General features: G+C 45.4%; 1 protein-coding gene across 1 annotated transcript in view; it reads right to left on the reverse strand.

The window, feature by feature from the left end:
- The window catches only part of HPCAL1 (hippocalcin-like 1), a 52,116-nt gene extending 45,808 nt beyond the window's left edge, over positions 1-6,308 (reverse strand). Inside the window, exon 1 of the mRNA XM_009332490.1 lies at positions 6,262-6,308. The gene's annotated coding sequence lies outside the window, so the exon portion shown is untranslated. The remainder of the gene's footprint in view (positions 1-6,261) is intronic.
- Between the last annotated feature and the right edge of the window lie 2,856 nt (positions 6,309-9,164).

Raw genomic sequence — 9,164 nt, forward strand, 5'->3', positions numbered from 1 at the left:
CAGGAATGCAGCAATGAGGCTGCAGCAAAATGCTCATCAGACCTGTAAGTCTGTGTGTGGTTAGCTAGTTAAATGGTTAACTTTGCTACCGAAATACTTAAATACAGCTAAAATACACGTTAAGCACAAAAAGGGGTACAATGAACAGGGGATATTGTTCTTTTTAAAGAGACAAACACATTAGATAGGTCAAAACCATCAAAGTAAGTTGGGGTTTTCAGCCTTCACTTCAAAAAAACCTTTTAATTAACATTCAGAAAATTTTCCCTTCCTTGAAGCTTGGCTATTCTGAAACCCAGTGCGCATCCCACGTCAAAATTATTCACATATTTTATTATGGCAAAATTGACAATTTATGTTCCTCTACCCTAAATGGCATAATGGAGATCAGACTTCACCAGCTGATTCCCATACCCAACTCAACAGCTCGTGGTCAGCGGGGAACGGGACTGAAAGCCTTTGCAAGAAGCCAGTTGCGGTGCTGCACTGGCAAACCTATAGCATCTTCTCACCCCTTCCAATGGATGTGCTGTGCTGCCCATGCTGAACTGTGAAGCATCCAGCCACTACCACTGGCTTTTTTCTGTGTAAGGTAGAAATCAAGTAGTTATTGAAAGTTCTTCTGCATTCCCGATAACTAAAGAGAAAGCTGTAAAAAAACCCATTGTTGAATATCTACTTCATTTCAAACGAAGGCTTGAAGGGGATGGAAACACTCACATTTTTTTGCGTGCTGAGGCCCCATGTGTCTCCACATGTGTTCATACTCGCACAACTGGGGATCACGCTTGAGACAGCCACGGCTGCTCATGGTCGCATTCCCACCAGGATCCTGGTGCCTTTGGGTGCCATGAGCCAATTAGAGCAGTTAAGCAGCTCACCAGCCAGGCTGCCGTGGGATGCAGAGCCCAGGAGGATGCCCACAGGCACATGCATGCTGCTGGGGCACGTGGAGCAGCTCCACCACCGCTCCCCTTCTGTCAACCATCACCTCTTCTTCCAAATGCCGACAAAGGCCAGAAAGATGCGCAGAAACTCCCCAGAAAAGACAGTGCTGCATCCCCTGCTCTGAAGCAGCCCCCCATCCCAGCAAATCCTGGAGGTTGGAAGTTTGGGGGTGTGCTGCCCACCCGTGGGTGATGTCCTTCCTAGTATGCTCCCCAGAAAGGGGGCTGCATCCAAACCACCTATGGGAAATGATCCCTGACCATGTTTTTTTTTCCTCCCCCTCTGGAAACGCAACAGTGTCCGACCCGCAGGCATCCAGCTGGACAGACATGCTGTCCATAGATAGCTCTGACTGCACCCCTCAGCAAACCTCAACCCCAGGACATACATTTATTTTTGCTTTTTTATCAGGGCACCAAGCTGCTGCAGGGCGATAAGCAGAAGAGCAAGGAAAGGATCCACACCAAATTACCACAGTTGTTTTTAATTACGAGGGGCAGGGCCTGATCTAAAAGCCAGCAAGGTGGAGGGACGCGAGTGCTGGTATGATGTCCACAGGAGGTCTCATTTGCTTAAATTAGATGACCCCACAAGGGCTCACATTGATGAAATCCACTTCATCCCCTCCGTGGCTGCCCAAGTAACTCCACCGAGCATCCCCAAACCCGCTCGCCCTCTTACACCAAAGCCCCTGCTTACACCAAAGCTTCTCCCAGCAAGTACCAGGTCCCTGATCATAAGCCAAGGCACCCTCTTATTTTATTCCAAGCCTGGCCAACATGATGGAGATCACATGAAAATTAAAAATTTAATGACTTGCTGTAGAGGAAAGGGGGAGGGAAAAAAAGTGTTGAGCTCATGACTAATCTTTGCAGCCATTGGTATGGACAGGATTTGTACAGCCATGTTGATTTTTTATAAAAATAGTAAATCGTATTACCCCCATGCTGCAAGACCAAAGATTCACAATGATACCTTAATACAGCTTAAATAAAAATAGCACTACCTGAGTCAATCTGAGGATGATAATGCTTTGTAATCCCACACCATTAGAGGATGAACAGTTGTATAGCAGTGAATCAATATGAGATACTTGCATTAGGAGACACTCCTTTTTCATGCTATATAGCAACATCTACACAAAATGTAGAAGGCAGGTGGTGTTTGTAGGAGGCACAGTACACGAAGGGGAAAACAGCGCTATTATAGAATAATCCAAACCCAGCACCCCACTATCTTCCAGCTTGGAAATCTTGGCTAATAACTTACATTTTTATTTTCCCCATCACAGCAAAGAATTGATGAAAAAGTTTGAATTTTAGGAGTTCTCGAAAAAGTGGGCAATCCCGAAGCCTGTGTGCAACCAGGCAGGAGATTAATTCATAAAAACAAACACAGATGAATAGCAGTGTTGCACATTCATTCTGGGTTTTTTCTTAATATCCTTGAATGAGCAAATAACATATATGGAAAGCAAACGCACAACACAACATAGAAATGCCTCATCAGTGAAAATAATTAAACCTTTTTATATTAAAAATATAGACAACAGACTCAAATACCAATTTTTAAAGGTGGTAGGGAGGAAAAAAGAATGTTTTGATTAGTGACACATTAAACCATAATAAATTCTTCTTAATTACTTCGTTACATAAGCCACTCACACGAGGTACTTCATTTGCTATTGTGCTCCCCATTTGTTCTTTTTTAAGACACATTTTCCAATTAATTGCACCTTTTTTCCCCCCCACTGCGGTATAGTCATATGCATGGCAGACATCTGGCCCTCGCAGCTTCCTCCGGAGGGTTTCAGCAGACTGTGGGGAAAGGTAACAGGAAAAGGTAACAACAGTGAAAAGTCTCCCTTTCCCCAACAGGATTTGAATCCTCAGACCAGGGAGTTTTCCAAGGCTGTAGCTCAGCCCAGGGAAAGGGGAAAACAGCCTCAAACTCCCCTTTGTCTTGCCTGCTCCCTCCTCCTCCACCCCAATGCTCAGCCTGGCTCTGCTGCTGGTTTTCCCTCCCCGCATAGCCCAGACGCTCAGAGGGAGGGTGACCCTGTGGGACCCTGGAGATGGGGTCACGGGTGGGCTGTGGGGAAGACCAGGAGATGCTGGCAGGGACAGCAGAGGAGGAGCTGTGTCGGTAGGCACCGGGGCTCAGGGATGAGGACATCCCAGTGAGTGGGGATGTCCTAGCAATAGAGAAGGTCCCAGAGCCAGGCCATGGGGAGGTGCCCACGGCCCCGCTCTATGCACAGGAGTATTTCCAAAAACACCCCAGCACCAATGGCAAGAGCATCCACTGATTTCAATGCCAAGCCACAGGTGGTCCTGAGGCATCTCCAGGAGCCCAACCCTCCAGTACTCTGTGCGACCTCCCATTCAGGGGGAGCCACCTTCCCTCGAAAACAAAGGTCGCACAGGTTTCAGCTCAGCTTGCAGTTTAAAAATAAAACGTTTCTCAAAGCCAGTTTGGTAGGGCAGATCTGTCAGTCTTTGGCTGCAAAAAGATTCACTTCAAAACTCAAGTCCTGGATGTTGAAGCGATGCATGCCAGCACTGGACTGGAGGATTGAGAAGCCCCATTTCAGCTGCAGAGCCCCATGTCCATGCAAGCAACAGGCAGTCTCCACTGTTTTTCACGCCATTTCATGCCCTATCCCCTGCCTCCCATGGCTGTGGGGCACGGCTGCTTGTGCGCTCCCCCGAAACAGCACAGAGACTACGGTGATGCCGCTGCTGCAGCCCCACCGCATCACACCTGGAACTGAGACGGCCCTCACGCCCACATCACACCTCCAACCTCCGGGCACAAGCGCCCCAGCAGCACCCTGAAACACGCCGAGGCACGAGAGACCCCCAGCACGGGTGCCAATTCGGCCGTCCTGCCCAGGGCGGCCCCAACACAGGTGCGTCTCCCATCCTGTGTCTGGCTCCCCGGTCTCCGCTGCTCAGAGCTGCTTATGAGCTTACAGGCAGAAACACAGGTAAGCAGCTTGCCCCGTCAGAGCCTGCAGTACCCCATCAGGAGAGCACCCAAGTGCATGTTCCCCCCTTCCCCAGCCGACACCCTCACCTCTAGGTGTGCTCAGCTGGCATAAAATTTGAGCTACTTTCAGGCACTTTCATGTATTTTTTGTTTTCATTACGCTATACTTTTCTCTGAAGCCACCCATGTGCCACTGGCCACACATTACATTTTGCAAAATGCCCAGCTGGCTCAGCACTGGTCTGCCTTCAAGTCAGTCTCTTACTATATGGTAAATATGAACCGAGACAGCCAGACCACCATAAGGCTCCATACAGAAACCCCAGAGATGTACCTTCATACTGGTACGGATCATCTAAATTCCCAAATTGGAATAAAGAACACACCTGAATTTGAAAAGGTGAGGAGGAACATCAAACATTAAAGCAGCAAAAATGAGATGTATAAACACTCGACACCTCTAAACTCTGTTGCCAAAAGTGCATCGGGAGCCCAAGTTTCCCCAACAGACCACAGGACCTTCATGCTTTTGAAAGCACTGCCCAAAGGGACTACCTAGGAGAAAGACACATTAACTCTGGCAAGCACAGTCTGGAGTACTAACAAGTTTTTTTACTGATAACCTATTCAGGTGTTACCTGAAACAACAAGAAAAGAAAATCCAATTGTAAGTACAATTTAAACTGACAGTTTAAAATTGCCTGGCCTTTACACACATGGTATTACAGTCACCAACCCCATACTCCCCTCTGCCCTCAAGAAAAGAGAGCTTGATTCATCTTTCAACATCTCAGAAAGATCAACTGATGATTCAGGTCCCAATATAGCAATTATCAGTACAAACAGCATGCAGGTTTATAATACAGATCCAATCATAGCTGCAGGGCTGGGGGAGAGGAGAGGTTCATAAGCTATTACTCACAAGAGCATTTTGGCAAAAGGCACACAGGATTCATAATTTGGCCTTATAAGACGCATGGTTTATGGACATAAGCCTTAGTGAGAAGAACTGTCTGGGGTTAAGTCAGCTCCCCTTATACAGAAAACATGGATAACACAGTTTATTAAGTAGGGGATGTTTTCATCGACGAAAGATGTAATTGGTGACAAATACATTCAAGTGGCATTAAATAAGACCCTTATAAATGTTAAATAAACATTTTCTGGCCAAAATGAAAACATATTTAAGGTGGACACAAGCACAGTACAACACACCAAACCCCAGCAACCTCCCCTGCCCCAACAAGAAACAAGTGCAGATGGCTACATTTCAGCTGTACGGACACTTCAAATCAACCTGGGACCATCTGTATCAAAAGGAACCTTATCTATGGAAAATACATTGATTTGGAAGATGGAGAAGTCCATTACAGGTTTAGGACATTCAACTGTAGTTCATCAGTCAGTCTGAACACACAAGAGCTTCAATAGCTTGTAACCTGTGCACTAGGGAAATGCAACTAAAGAATAAACTTCCTGAGCAATTAATGGGTAATGATATAATTTGGTTAATCTCATTGGAAAGAAATCTAGAATTGAAAGAGGAAATAGGGAAACAACGAAAACAAACAGCAAAGGGTGCTACAGAGCAGAGTCCCGGCTGGCATTTGCCAGAAGAGATTGGCTCCACCAGAGGAAAGAAATTGCACTGATTTACATCAGCGTAAGAGGTGGCTCTCCAGCTGCAACGCCACAACATTGGCATTTCTTAGCAATCTCACTCTCCTGCAGCTCTTTACTGATTTAATGTTTCGCTCACTTACAAAGAAGGACTTAATGAAGTGCATACAAATGAAATACATGGAAGTCTTGGGTGCAGGCAGGACAAAATCAGTCACGCAGCAGAGATTAGCACGAGTTATGCAGGTCATTTAACCCTCTGGACGTTGCATTCCTTTAGATTAACACAGACGGTCAGAACAGAAGGAAAAAAAAACCCTGTTGCTCTCTGACACAGAAAACGCTTTGCCCCACTAGACAGTGTAGGCTTTTAGTAAAAAATACAGTGTAATTTGTACAGATTTTCCCTAAAGTCAAATACTTTAAAAAATAGAACATTTACTTCACTAATCAAGTCTCAGAAAATTCATTCTGGTGCAAAGGTGTTGTGGTTTAACAAAAGGTAAAGCTTAACATTTTGATGCCAAACCCCTCCTCAAAAATTAGCTCTAAAATTAAAGCATGCCACAAGATCAGCAAACGCAAATTTCTGCACCCAATGGAGAACAGAAACCAATACTTGTATTTTCTATTACTAATTTAATTTTTCTATTACTCATTCAAAGAGTGCCTTGAAAGGAGCAGGCTCTGGAAAGTACTCACCACCTATCTTGGAACCTCTTCAGAGAAAGTCCACAGGGCTCGAATGCCTGGAGGAGAAGACACAAACCAAACATGCTTTACATTACAGCTTTCTTCTAAGTGACAACCTTCCCACTTTTTGGCCTCCCCTATAAAAACCAATTTTCCCAGCTGAAAAAGAAATCAGAATTAGTCTAAATATGCAAAAACTCTGCTCCAGTTCTTACCCTACACTGAGAAACCACTTTGTTGCCTGCATTTGCATTTTATTATGTGTCCTGAAATAGAAAACAGTTCCCGTGTTGAAAAATGCACAGTTTTCTCTCGAATTCGGACAGCAAATTCTTCTGGCGCTCAAAATCCTGAAACCACCCTACATACTTTAAACCTTTTTTGTAAAACTCATCTTTCACAATAAGCAAGTATCAAGTTCAGATTCAGAAGGTTTTCTTGGCTTATACCTCAAAATATTACTATGCCAAGATCTAAAAAAAGGAGAAAAAGAAATAAAATATGAGGGAACCAGTTTCAAGTTTTCTGGAGCCATTAAGCATTGCTCTGAAAGGTTAGAAATCACTTCTCTTTCCGTTGAGCATGCTTCTCGAGAAAGCAGAGTATAATAATTTGCATCCCTTCAGCATCTGCCAGCTGTGAATCCTGAGGGTTCATCAGCACTTACGGAGTCACAGATGAGAGCACCAGGAGTGAGCTCACCTGCTCCTGCGATTCCTAATCTCTCAAAGTCTGTGGATTAGAAAATCAAAAACAAGTGACTTGCTCCAATTTCCACCCTCCCACAGAGCCTTCCATGATTTCCCCCACCTCCAAGGCCAGGCGCAGCTGGGAAGCATTCACCTCCTCCAGCCCAGCATCTCCAGCCCCACCACACCAACTTCTTTCCTGCCAGACCCTTGTCTGACCCAGTAGCCACACAACTTCTGCAAACAAAATCCCACCAGGTTTGGGACCCTACTCCCAGGTGCCTCCAGCCCACCCCTAACACACACATTTGGTCTGCCCAATGCAAAACCCCAGCCACAGAGATCCCAGACATTACCAAAGCCTCCCAACAGTGTCCTTCAACACTCCACCATCCCTACAAGTAGGAGTTTCTTCCTTTCGTGACACCATTCAAACTCATTACCACTTGCCCTAACCCCCCCAGACATGGGACAGAGGTTTCATATTTCTCCCTTTGCAGCAGTCTTCTAGACACTGCAAACCTGTTGTGCCAATCCTTCGCCTTCTCTCCAGACCAATCACCCCACTCCTTCCCATCTTTCCTCTTGGGTCCTGTTCTTCAGATCTCGGCTGGCCTCTCTCATTTCCTCCATGTCTTCCCCCAAATGCAGTGCCCCACACTGGCTCCAGTACTCCAGCGATGCCAAAGCACCAGCAGACGCAACACAGGACACAGCAAGTCCATCCTCCTGTTTATGGAAGACTGTCTGCTGCTGTTGGGGCAGGATGATGCTGGCAAAGCGGTGTGTGATCCACCATGATGCCAAGATGTTCTTCAGCGGAGCCCCTCCAACCACTCCTGGGTAGTCTGTACAGCCAACTCATTCACCAGCGATAATTCCAAGCCCACATTAACGCCTTTGGGTGTGAATGATGGAACCTCCAAGTTAATTTTCTGGTTTTGTCCAAAGCTATTAGAAAATCTAATCCCTCCTCCCAAGTGCTTGTAATCTCCCCTAGTTTGGTGCTACCTGTTGAGTCTGAACCAGTATTTTATCAAATGCATCAATTACAATGACTCAAGCCACAGGGTCCACCTCTGGAAATCCCCACCCAATACTTCTTCTCAGCTTGATGACATACTGGAGCTAAGCCTGGAGCATGGTTAGCACACCTACATTGCACCATCCATAAGGCAAAAGTTTCAGCAGAACTTCTTTTCCCTAGCTTCCTTCTGAGAATATCAAAACAGCGCCAAAAACCTAACTAGGATTGAAGTACATCATATCATCTGCTCTTCTTCTATCCACAAGACCTGTTACCCTGCTGTAGAAGGAAATTCGGATGTCTGACATGATTTGTTCCAGACTAATCCATGCTGACTGTTACTCATAAGCACCCAGAAGATGTCTAGGTGGGAAATAATTTATTAACTTCCAGAAAAATACTGAAATAAAAGTCAGACTGACTGTACTGCAATTCCATCTCCTCCTTCTTAAAAAAATTTAGCACTATATTTTTTACTTTTTCATTGTTATGGAAACCTCACAAATTCTCCACAGGTTTTCAGAAATAATCACCCAGAAGAAATTGAAAAGAACCGAAGTCAAGCAGCCATCTGAAATCCAGCTCCTTCTACAAATCATGAGAACAAGACAAGTGTCATGGAGCTGAGGTCACAGCATCCCGCCCTGCCATGGGATCAGCAGCCACCCCCTGCAGGTGCCCTCTCCTCTGATCACTGGTGGTGCTCTTTGACCGGCTTTTACTGAAGACCAACCTTGCCACATGCGTCCTCCCAACATCTGGGAAGTTGTTTTAAACAAACCCTTCCCTAAGGCCCAGAGAAGCTGGAAGAAAAAATACAGAAAAAGATAAAAACCCTTAAGTGAGTGCTCCCTAAATGATTCTTTTCCTGTTTTATCCTGGTATCTTCCCTCGTCAGTGCAGATGTTAACTACATCAGTCTTCCGCTCACAGGAAGGAAGATCCAAGACTCCATGAAATTTTCTGTTACTCTTGAGAACCCCAGGCAGGCACTCACAAATGTTGCAACCTGGCAGCCATACAAGCATTTAAACAAGTCATTTTAGCTTCAACATCTTTTTAGGAAGAAAACTAAGTATCCTCGTTTTATACAGAGATGGACGTTATCTCTCCAAGCTGCTAACCCAATGAAACCCCATGGAAAGGCAAGGTAAGGATTGAACCTGGTCAATGGCAAAATAGGAAACACAACCCAG

This window comes from Pygoscelis adeliae, unplaced genomic scaffold, assembly GCF_000699105.1.
Source record: "Pygoscelis adeliae isolate BGI_AS28 unplaced genomic scaffold, ASM69910v1 Scaffold168, whole genome shotgun sequence".
NCBI lineage: Eukaryota > Metazoa > Chordata > Aves > Sphenisciformes > Spheniscidae > Pygoscelis > Pygoscelis adeliae.